The sequence below is a fragment of the Bufo gargarizans genome, chromosome 6, assembly GCF_014858855.1.
Source record: "Bufo gargarizans isolate SCDJY-AF-19 chromosome 6, ASM1485885v1, whole genome shotgun sequence".
Lineage (NCBI taxonomy): Eukaryota > Metazoa > Chordata > Amphibia > Anura > Bufonidae > Bufo > Bufo gargarizans.
Genome location: NC_058085.1, coordinates 351,613,597 through 351,625,826, shown reverse-complemented (window position 1 = coordinate 351,625,826; position 12,230 = coordinate 351,613,597).

Sequence of the window (12,230 nt, the reverse complement as noted above, 5' to 3'; positions counted from 1 at the left end):
AGTATGTAAAGTGTGAATCTCACTTGTTTTTCAAACTTGTTTTTAACAATAACAGATGCAGCAAGGGCTGCAAAAAATTTTTTTTTGCCCAAAATGCATATTTTTTGAAAAACAGAATATGACAGCAGTATATAACGCTTGAATTTTACACGTGCAGATGCAGCAAGGGCTGTAAAATAGAGTATCTTGCCCAAAAAGGGTGCTTTTTAAAACCCAGAAAATTATAGCTGTATTTCTAGCTTAAATTGAACACTGACTAATGCGGCAGAGGCCCAAAATGAAGGTTACAAAAAATTGGTGTTTTTTCAAAGCCAGAAAATGAATTCAAGCTTGTTTTTAACAATCACCGAGGCAAAATTAAGTATTTTGCCAAAAAAGGGTGTTTTTTTACTAATAGAATATGAAAGCTGTATATAATTCTTGGATTTCACACGTGCAGATGCAGCAAGAACTGTAAAATAGTGGATTTTGCCCACAAAGGGTGTTTTTAAAAACCCAGAATATTATAACTGTATTTCTAGCTTAAATTGCACACTGACTAATCCTGCAAAGGCACCAGATGTAGTATATTGCCAAAAAATTGTATTTATTTTTTTAAATCAGATTATTATTGCAGTATTTCAAGCTTGGATTTGAATGTCACAAAAGCACAGATGCAGTGCTGGTGCACTGAGCTTCCATAAAATGGCTGCCGCCGCCCACCTAACTAACAGACAGATAAAAGTTATTTTTCTCTGTCACTGGGCTCAGGGCAGGGTAAAAAGATTGTGCATTGCACCCACAACTAAATCTATGTAGATTGCTGAGTTCAATTGGAGTTCTGATAACAGATTCTGTCCTATTCTCTCCCTCACAGCAGCATCCTCTCCCTACACTAAGCACAGCAGAGTGGCGTGCAGCGCTACGTGACTCCAGCTTATATAGAGGCTGGGTCACATGCTTCACTGGCCAATCACAGCCATACCAATAGTAGGCATGGTTGTGATGGCTTCTAAGGTCACACAGTTAAACGCTTGTTGATTGGCTGCGCTGCAGCCTTTCAAAAAGCACAAAGAAATCGCCGAACACCGAACCTCAACCCTAAATGTAGAATATAACGAATATTCGAAAAAAAATATTCTACAAAATATTGCGAATTCAAATATTACCCCTGCCGCTTATTACTATTAACAATGCCCTGTGGAACCAGATGACGAATGCCACACAACTCCAGGCACATTTAAGGGAGGTGAAAGGCTCCTAAATGTCACGTCAGGTCAGTTGAAACCATTTACACTAGCGTGGTCTACATGCTTGGCGATCTGCAAGAGTATTTGACCAAAGGCGTCATTGTCTTGCATGAGCCAGGGAGCATCTACGTTGGATGAGAGACCAGTGGTCCTCAGGGCTGTTCACTGATGAAAATCGATTCATGCTGAGCAGAACTGATGGCCACCAACGATGTTGAGATGTCAAGGAGAGCACTATGCATCAGTCACTGTTGTCACCAGACTAGATTTTGGTGGTGATGGTGTTACAGTGTGGGCAGGTGTGTCTAATCAATACAGAACTGCCCTATACTTTGTGAATGGTACAGTGACAAGCCCATATAACTTCAATAACATTATTAGTCCAGTCATTGTACCTCTGCATGAACAACACAGGTCTGATTTAATCTTCATGAACGACAAGGTGGCAAATCAGGGTGCATCATTAGGGAACGGCTGATGGAGACTGGGATACCTCAAATGGAGTGGCCTGCACTTTCTCCAGACCTAAATCTCATTGAAAACCTATGGAATCTGTGTAGATGCTCGTAACTCTGTACCCCAGAACCTCAATGACCTGGGGGCCGCTCTTCAAGAAGAGTGGGATTCTATGCCTCAGCAGACAATAAGTCAACTCGTGAACGGCATGAGATGTCATTGTCAAGCTGTAATTGATGTTCAAGGCCACATGACAAGTTATTGACATTTTTTGTAGGGGTATACCCACCACTGCTTTTGTTTCAATAAATTATTTTAGATGAGGAAATCAACATTGCCGCTTCTACTTAAATGCCCTACTTTCATGATATAATATCACTGTAGCGTGAACTTTTTTTGTTTTCCATAAATTTCACCAGCCAAATATACCAAACTTTTTGTGAGAAGTATATATCACAACATAAATATAAAATACAGTTACATAGTACAAGTAGCTAAAGAGTTGGGGACTTTGCATAGAGGAAATAGGTGCAAATGTCCACAAACATCCAGACTTCAAAGTACCCCTGCCCCAGGTATAAAGTAGATCCAAATCTGCGTTCACTAAGTAGTTTTGTAAGAGGTAGGCGACCAACAGGAAATTGACATTTAACTATTGAAATGCTGTCGCTAAAATATAACTTTTATTCAGATTGTTAAAATATGGGTATTTTCAACTCAATTATGTAAGTAAAAATCATGAACCGTCCTAGATCACAATATCACAAGGTGTGAGTGTATTGTCCACTACTCAGACCAAAAGCTAGTACTATATGTACACAAAGGGAGTAAACAGGTAACTGGAGATCAGAGGGGTAGAGATATGGCAATGAGTGCTCTATGCACCCCCACTTATAATCCCGAAACACACACCAAGTTACCAGGGTGCAGATGTCTATTCAGACACTTATGCTGAACCCTGATTTGCTGCCCTTTGTCTACAGACTAATAGAATTGGCTACACACAATAAGTCTTGCTTCCTCTCATTGAAGCTTTCCCTCTCTATCCGGGTAGGCAGCAGAGCCTATATTGCTCAACGCTTTTTTTTAGTTGATTAGCTTCCAGGAGCAACTTGGAAGCTAATCAAGACAAAAAACAAACAAAAGGTACTGCACGCTCTGGTACATGGTGTGCAGATATGTAGTCTGCGGCACTGGGACGGCCGTAGGGCGGCCGCCCAGCGCTGCTTCTAAAGAAGAAAAGACCATGCCACCTGGGCCGGCATTAGCAGCGCGGGAGCCAATTGATCAGGGGCACTGCCGAAGATTGTCGCGTCCCTGCCCCGCCTATTTACATCGCTGGAGGAGGTGCAGGAGGTAAGTACAATATAGGAGTGAATCAAAGGTGATTCCATTTATTCCAGGACATACAATCGCCCATTAAATCTACAGGATGGACACCCAACCGGGTGGCAACCAATAAGAGTGAAATTGTAATCAATATTGGAGCAATATATTTACACAGGCATCCCACAGATATATCACTGGTCATAGGGTGTTTACACCATATTGTCACAAAGTGACACAAAGGTAGGAAACCCACACATTTGATGTGGAAAAAAATAAGGTAGGTCTATAAAAGTCACAAAACGTGACATACAATCAAAGACCACTTATACACTATGTGCAAAAATAAGAACAGCAATCGTTATCACCACAATATTTATAGCTCACATGACATGGAGGAGGGGAAAAATACACTCAGGTCATAGCAGTAGGTACCAGGACCATGATGTCAAGGTCATGGGGATACCAGCAATCGTCAAAAATGGAAGATGGTATTTACAAACACAGGGTACTGTCCAGACCAAAAAGAAGATATGGCCTGTGGTTCGTATAACTGAATGAAACTAGTATATTATATAAATTCATTCAGTCCATAGGGCCTAACGGTCTGTAAGGTGAAAGTCCTTTGAGCCTCTTTGCGGAGGAGGTGATTATCCACATCGCCCCCTTTGAGCAGATGTTCTAATATGCTCAATTCCCTGGAATCTGAAGCAATCGGTCTCATCAGGGTGATATTTCAAAATATGCTGGGCAATTGGTGTATCGGCCTCATTGAAAATATCCCGCAGATGTTCACCAATACGGCGCCTGAACTCACGTTTTGTTTTACCCACATATTGCAGGTTGCATACGCAGGTTGCCACGTATACAACTCCAATCGTTCTGCAGTTTATAAAGAACCGAATCACGTATCTCCTTTACGTGGTAGTACTTTCTATCTTCCTCTTCTTTATGACTTTGCATGCCACGCGCCCACTGCAGTTAAAAGGAACCTGTCATGTGGATATTTGATTATAATCTAACTAATTATATACAATCATTAACTACTAAAAAGTACCTTAGATATATTCACTTACTGGTGTGACAGATGGTTACCTCATAATATACACACAAAGATGCCTCATGCCGCATGCTAATGAGCTGATTGGAGTCCAGCGTGATGTCATTGAGTCCAGCGTATATTTAATTTAGAGCTATAGCCACTCCCCTGCCCATCTGCTGCTGATTCATATGGAAAAAAACTGTCATTCAGCAGCAGGTAGGCGGGAAGAGTCAGGAGCTCATGGATAGTCATGACTCATCTTTATCAGCTGGAGCTTTTCAATACAAGGTGTTGGCAGATTGACTGGGTCAATTAAAGAAAGTGACCCAGCATTTTGCTAAAATAATCAGTCACTTATTTATGTTAAGCTGGTGACAGGTTCCCTTTAAATGTGCCCGGAAGTCTATTAGGTAACCAAGTATCCAGTGCTGGAGTAGAAAAAGCACTGTGTATTTGTCCCTAACATTGCCACCTCTACAGAATGTGATCAGTGGATAATCCCCCACATGGTGTCCCACTACCGGGTCTGACTGCAGGAGGCCCCAGCTATCTTTTAGAACCTTCAGTCTTTAATTTCACAGGTAGAAAAAGTAAAACAAATACAGAAAGTGCGACAGATATTTCATCTTCAGAGGGCGACACTGACGCTGAGAACTTGTCAGCGACAACGGTGAACATCAGAAATAGAGGTAGAGGACGTGGTTGGCGACCAAATAGAAACCGAGGCAAAGGCAGAACTGACAGGGAGATAGAGTTGTTTTCTAGGAATAGGCACAGAATATCCTTTGAGCAGCAGGAAAAATCAGTAGCTCCACTGAGGCACACTGAGGACCTACAAAAAATTAATCTATCCAATCGTTCTTTGACAGCGACTGAGATGGAACTTTTACGTAAGGGGCTGGCCTTTGTCCAAGTGTGCAAATATAACCCATTCAATTGGGTGAAAGACATCAATCTCTTCATCAGAAAACTTAAATGGAGAAAATTCTTCCTCACTCATGATCGTGATCAATGCCAGAGGTTGGGCATTAAGGAGGAAGAATTGGATGATGTGCGCCTTCTGGCAGACTTGTGGGAGGAAGGTCAGAGGCCAATAGGCACTGGACCTTTTGCCCACTTTGAACCACCCTCTAAGAAGAATCCAACAGTCAGTGAATACTCTCCCCTTGATGCTTTTCTTATGATTGTAACAGAGAAACTAGAGATACACTGCATGTGTATAAGCAGGGATTAAATAACCTATTTATTATAGTGTCTGGGATCGGAAGCCTCACAGAAAAGATCAGCAATTACATTGATGTGATCCCACGTCCTTTCGTAAAGGATTCGATGGATGTGCTCAGACGTCTTAATGACGTTGTGTGTGACAGTGGCACACTCCTTGCCAGTCTAGATGTGGAAGCCCTCTACAGCTCCATCCCACATGAAAGGGGATGTGAGGCTGTGAGGGCATTTCTGGCAGAAAGGGGGGCACATCTGAGATCACACAATGATTTTGTTATCAAGTTGCTGACCTTTATCCTGAAGAACAACATATTCCTTTTTGATAGACAGGTTTTCCACCAGCTCAGAGGAGTTGCGATGGGCGAATCCTAACTGGCTGGTGGGCGAGAGAGGTTGTCTTTGGAGAGAGCATGGGTCGGTGGACCTTGTCCATTACGCTGTGGCTGAGGTTCATCAACGACGTGTTCATCCTGTGGGAGGATACCAACTCTGCCTTTAAAGATTTAGACCTGTATTTCACAAGTGAAATTCATGACACTAAACTGATGTTTTTTTTACCTCTCCATCAAGATTGGTCCGGACAGGATAATTAAAATTAATATGTACAGAAAGCCCATGGCCACCAATGCGCTACTTAAATGGGAAAACAGTCATCCACTCCAATTGAAGCGTGGCATCCGCAAAGGACAATATCTGAGGGCGAGGCAGAATTGTTCAGAGTGTGCCGACTTTAAGATTGCTGCAAACGATTTGAGGACCAGATTTAGTCAGAGGGGCTACCCAGCTGAACCACTCAGAAAGGCATATCGTCATGCGGCTGCATGCAATAGAGAGAGTCTCTTACATCCGAAAGGTACTATCGCTGATGACTCTAAAACGAGAATCATTGGTACCTTTGATGTAGTGCATAAGGAGATACGGAAGGTTCTAAAAGATAGCTGGAGCCTTCTGCAGTCAGACCCGGTAGTGGGACACCTTGTGGGAGATTATCCACTGATCATTCCGTAGAGGTGGCAATGTTAGGGGCAAATTAGTACACAGTGCTTTTTCTACTCCAGCGCTGGATACTTGGTTACCTAATAGACCACCGGGCACATTTAACTGCAGTGGGTGCGTGGCAAGTCATAAAGAAGAGGAAGATAGTGGAAAGTACTACCACGAAAAGGAGATACGTGATTTGAAACTGCAGAACAATTGGAGTTGTATACATGGCAACCTGCGTATGCAACCTGCAATATGTGGGTAAAACAAAACGTGAGTTCAGGCGCCATATTGGTGAACATCTGCGGGATATTTTCAATGAGGCCCATACACCAATTGTCCAGCATATTTTGAGATATCACCCTGATGAGACCGATTACATCAGATTCCAGGGAATTGAGCATATTAGAACATCTGCACGATGCGGCGCTGTGGATAATCTCCTCCTCCGCAAAGAGGCTCAAAGGACTTTCACCTTACAGACCGTTAAGCCCTAAAGACTGAATGTATTTATTTCATATACAGTACCAGTTTAATTTAGTGATACAAACAATAGGCCATATCTTCTTTTTGGTCTGGACAGTACCCTGTGTTTGTAAATACCATCTTCCGTTTTTAACGATTGCTGGTATCCCCATGACCTTGACATCATGGTCCTGGTACCTACTACTATTGAAAAAAAATGGGACTCCATCTTGTCTTCGCTTACATGTACAGAATTGTTATAATAGCTCACCCACGCACTGTTTCACATCCCCCCGCTGTGAGTTAGGTTCACTTATCTGTTTAAGGACAGATTCTGGGAATATCCTAGAACTTGAACAAACATTCTTGTCTCATTCAGGGTCATTCGGCACAACTGCGTACATTCTTATATGTGACGTATTACATACCATAAAAGGATGTTCCGGTAGTATCTGTGTGAGCACCAATGTTTATCTTTATGATTGGTTTAACGCTGTTGTTATGCAAACTTTTCTACTGCCTATATAAGGCCAAGTTATAGCTTAATAAAGTTAGAGTGTTTCTCAGTAATACTTGTGTGTGTCTATTATTGCCAACTGAGAAACATCTCTACTGACATCAGTGTCTCAAACCAAGGTTGTCGCAGAGGTCCAGAAAGGTCCAAATCCTTTCAGTATCTTTGATGTAGCGCATAGGGAGATACGGAAGGTTCTAAAAGATAGCTGGGGCCTCCTGCAGTCAGACCCGGTAGTGGGAAACCTTGTGGAAGATTATCCACTGATCACATTCTGTAGAGGTGGCAATGTTAGGGACAAATTAGTACACAGTGCTTTTTCTACTCCAGCGCTGGATACTTGGTTACCTATTAGACCAACGGGCACATTTAACTGCAGTGGGTGTGTGGAAAGTGATAAAAAAGAGGAACGATTGGAGTTGTATACATGGCAACCTGCGTATGCAACCTGCAATATGTGGGTAAAACAAAATGTGAGTTTAGGCGCCATATTGGTGAACATCTGCGGGATATTTCCAATGAGGCCGATACACCAATTGCCCAGCATATTTTGAGATATCATCCTGATGAGACTGATTGCATCAGATTTCAGGGAATTGAGCATATTAGAACATATGTGCGATGGGGCGCTGTGGATCTCCTCCTCCACAAAGAGGCTCAAAGGACTTTCACCTTACAGACCGTTAAGCCCTATGGACTGAATGAATGGTCTTCATATACAGTACCAGTTTCATTTAGTGATACGAACAATAGGCCATATCTTCTTTTTGGTCTGGACAGTACCCTGTGTTTGTAAATACCATCTTCCATTTTTAACGATTGCTGGTATCCCCATGACCTTGACATCATGGTCCTGGTACCTACTACTATGACCTGAGTGTATTTTTCCCCTCCTCCATGTCATGTGAGCTAAAAATATTGTGGTGATAATGGTTGCTGTTCTTATTTCTGCACATAGTGTATAAGTGGTCTTTGATTGTATGTCACGTTTTGTGACATTTATAAACCTACCTTATTTTTGTCACATCAAATGTGTGGGTTTCCTACCTGTGTGTCACTTTGTGACAATATGGTGTAAACACCCTATGACCAGTGATATATCTGTGGGATGCCTGTGTAAATATATTACTCCAACATTGATTACAATTTCCCTCTTGTTGGTTGCCACCCGGTTGGGTGTCCATCCTGTAGATTTAATGGGCGATTGTATGTCTTGGATTAAATTGAACTGCCTTTGATTCACTCCTGTATTGTACTTACCTCCTGCGCCTCCTCCAGCGATGTCAATAGGCGGGGCAGGGACGCGCTGATCTTCGGCAGTGCCCCTGATCCATTGGCTCTCGCGCTTCTAATGCCTGCCCAGGGGGCATGGTCTTTTCTTCATTAGAAGTGCTGCGGCCGTCCCAGTGCAGCAGGCTACGTGTCTGCACGCCATGTACCAGAGCATGCAGTGCCTTTTTTTCTTTTTTTTGTCTTGATTAGCTTCCAAGTCGCTCCTGATGACTAAGTTGCAGAATAAAATCAACTAAAGAAACGCGTCGAGCAATATAGGATTTGCTGTCTATAGAGAGAGGAGAGCCTCAATGAGAAGAAGCAAGACTTATGCGTAGCCAATTCTATTAGTCTGTAGACAAAGGGCAGCAAATCAGGGTTCAGCATAAGTGTCTAAATAAACATCTACACCCTGGTAACTTGTGTTGGGGGATTATAAGTGGGGGTGCATAGAGCGCTCATTGCCATATCTCGACCCCCCTGATCTCCAGTTACCTGTTTTCTCCCTTTGTGTACATATAGTCCTAGCTTTTGTTCTGAGTAGTTGACAATACACTCACACCTTGTGATAATGTGATCTAGGACGGTTCATGATTTTTACTTACATAATTGAGTAACAATCTGAATAAAATGTATATTCTAATATTTAAATGTCTAGTTTCTAATCTGTATAAACTGCCATCTGTGTATAATTGGAATAAAAGACTGTAATCTTCATAGGCCAGAATAGGTGCATTAACCAGAAAGCTTTTTAACTCTTTAAAATAATTATTTTCTTCTCCTCAGTGTTCCACCATTGTTGGGCTAGCTTTTCTAGTAGTTTTCCACAACAAAAAGTTGTGGATTCAAGCCCAAATCCTTATGAACTCTACTGCATATGGGGCTCAAAAGCAGACAGATGATCATGGCACCTCTGCTACTGAAAAGCAGAAAAGGCTTCAACTTTCACAGCAGTATGGGAATTGAATCTCCGTTGATTAGCAAAGGGTCACATTCTTCGATCAGTCGCGTTTTCTACATCATCTAATGGATAGATATTGGAGTGTCAGGCGTGAAACATCAGACAAGAAACACCCTGCAATCATTGCTGGAAGAGCATAATAATAATGGTGGCAACATTATGGTCTACTCTACAGAATGTTTTAGTGGCATTTTCTAGGCCCACTCATCCATGTGGAAGGCAACCCATTGAGATATATAAAACCATTTTTGCAGATAATGTATACCCACACATTCTGCTTGCTTTTACTAGGGCAGATGGGATCTTCAAGCAAGTCAATGCAACCAGTCATATGGCTTTAAATGTCTGACATTGGTTGGAAGAGCATAAACATGACTTCTAAGTTCTTCCCTGGCCCCCCAATTCTCCATGCTTCAACCCAATTGAGCATCTGTGGGACCACTTTGTCATCAATATCTGATCAGTGGTGGTCCGACACCAGGCATCCCACCAATCAGCTGATTGAAGAAGAGGCGACACGTCAAGTGAGAACTGCTTCCTCTTCATTACACTGCGCTTAATTACGCCGCCTGATTCATTTGAATGGACCTAGTACTTGTAATCACACTACGCCGCCACTACAGATGAGATGTGCTTGCATAAAGCGTTGTCTCCTCTTCAAACAGCTGATCAGCGAGGGTGCCAGCGTCAGACCCCTGCCGATTAGATATTAGTTACCTATCCTGATGATAGGTCCTCAATATATATGGCAGGACAACCCCTTTAATCCATTTACAGTAATCAGTATTTGCAGAGTGCTGTCTGCATGCATGTAAGAGTTAATATGGTGCATGTGTTCAGAGGATAAGTGTTTGTAATGTGACAACCCTTTTAATGTCTGCTTTTTTTATTTACTTTGTGACTCTTTGTTTTACAGGAATACATGTGTGTCTTGGCAAAATTCAAATATCTCTTTTGCAATATAACCTAACTCTCCAAATAGATTAGATATTATGTTAAAAAGATACTGGGCACTCTCTTAATATAGGAACCTCATAATTTATTAATATTACCACACATAAACAATTCATAAATTACTACTTAAAACGATAAAACATACAATACAGATATTAAAAGGTTCCTCAAACTTTTGGTACCAATGCAACATAAAATTAATAAAATATGAAGTGACCTCTGGGTATTTGGGGTTAAACAAGTCTTAAAGTGTACTGTCCATCCAACCTTGGTTTGGATATAGTAGAAATCGTTTTTGGGAGTATTTTGCAAAAAAAATCTCCACGGAACGAAATGGCAATACAGCTAATGTTGCAGTGATTTGTTGATGCGGCGTCCCGCTGTTACTCACTGTTTCGCTGTAAATTTGTGCTCCGCCGCTGTGTCCGTACTATAGATTCGGGGATGTCTTGTGCTGGTCACAATCCGTTATCTGTCTTCCCGGCGCCGCTCCGTAGGTCTAAGAGCCGGCACTTGGATAAATTTACAGCCTCTTGTACCGCGCTGGACTTGCTGTGCAGGTGAGCGTGATAAGCTCTTACAGCCAGTCCTCAGAAAGTGCGCGTCGGGTCTGCGGTTTAAGACAGGAGTGGTTTCAATACAGGCGGTATTCTAGCACAAAGAGTCCAAGTCCATCAGGGGGTCCTAGCACCAAACGCGTTTCGGGGTCTGTTGATACCCCTTCCTCAGTGGTAATGCTACCCCCTTCTAACTTTCCTTATATAGTCTTTAGTAATTGGATAATCATCCTCTGCTGTGTGAAGTTTTTTATTTGGAAATTGGGTAGAGCTAGTTTGGAGAATTTTTTAATAAATATTAATGTAAATGATTTTAATCTTAAATTTACCCACACTATTAGCCAAGAGGTTTTAGAATTTTTAGATCTAAAGATCTATGTAGAAAACAATTGTATTAAGAATTGCACATATATTAAACCTGCCACCAGAAATAGTTACATTTTATATAGTAGTTGTCACCTTCCCAATTGGTTGATGAATATCCCACAGGGACAATTTCAACGAATTAAACGTAACTGCACCATGGAGGAACAATTTGAAAAGGAAGCAGCAATAATGGCAGAAGCATTTAAGGAAAAGGAATATCCAGAAAAATTGATCAAGGGATCCCTAGACAAAGTAAGAGGAATGCAAAGGAAGGATTTTTTCGAGAATAAAAAAATGGAAGATAAAGAATGTGCAAGTGGACAAATTAGGATCATGTTACCATTTAAAAACGAATATAGAAAAATTCAGGGAATAATACGTAAACATTGGCACATACTAAAGAAAGAGAAGACTATAGGTTCCCTGATCCCACCAAAACCATGCATTACCTTTACTAAGGCCCCCAATTTGGCCAATTTGGTGGCACCGACTATAAAAAAAGATAAAAGAACAGAATCTTCCATACAAAACTGGATCCAAAAGGAGGGATTCTTCAGGTGTTGGCAATGCAGCAATTGCAAAATAACAACATTCCCCCGAAAAACAGGAGAGGTAATCTCATTTGTCAATCAACATAAACATGTCATAAAGGACTTCTTATCCTGCAGTTCCGAAAATGTAATTTATATTTTAGAATGCCCCTGTGGTAAACAGTATGTAGGTAGGACAAAAAGAACTTTGAAAAAACGTGTCGCTGAACATGTAGCCAATATCAAAAAAGGATTGGAGACACATGTATTGTCCAAACATTTTAAAAAGATACACAATCAAGACCCGTCTGGGATAAAATATGCTGCAATAGATAAGGTGACTAAAGAATGGA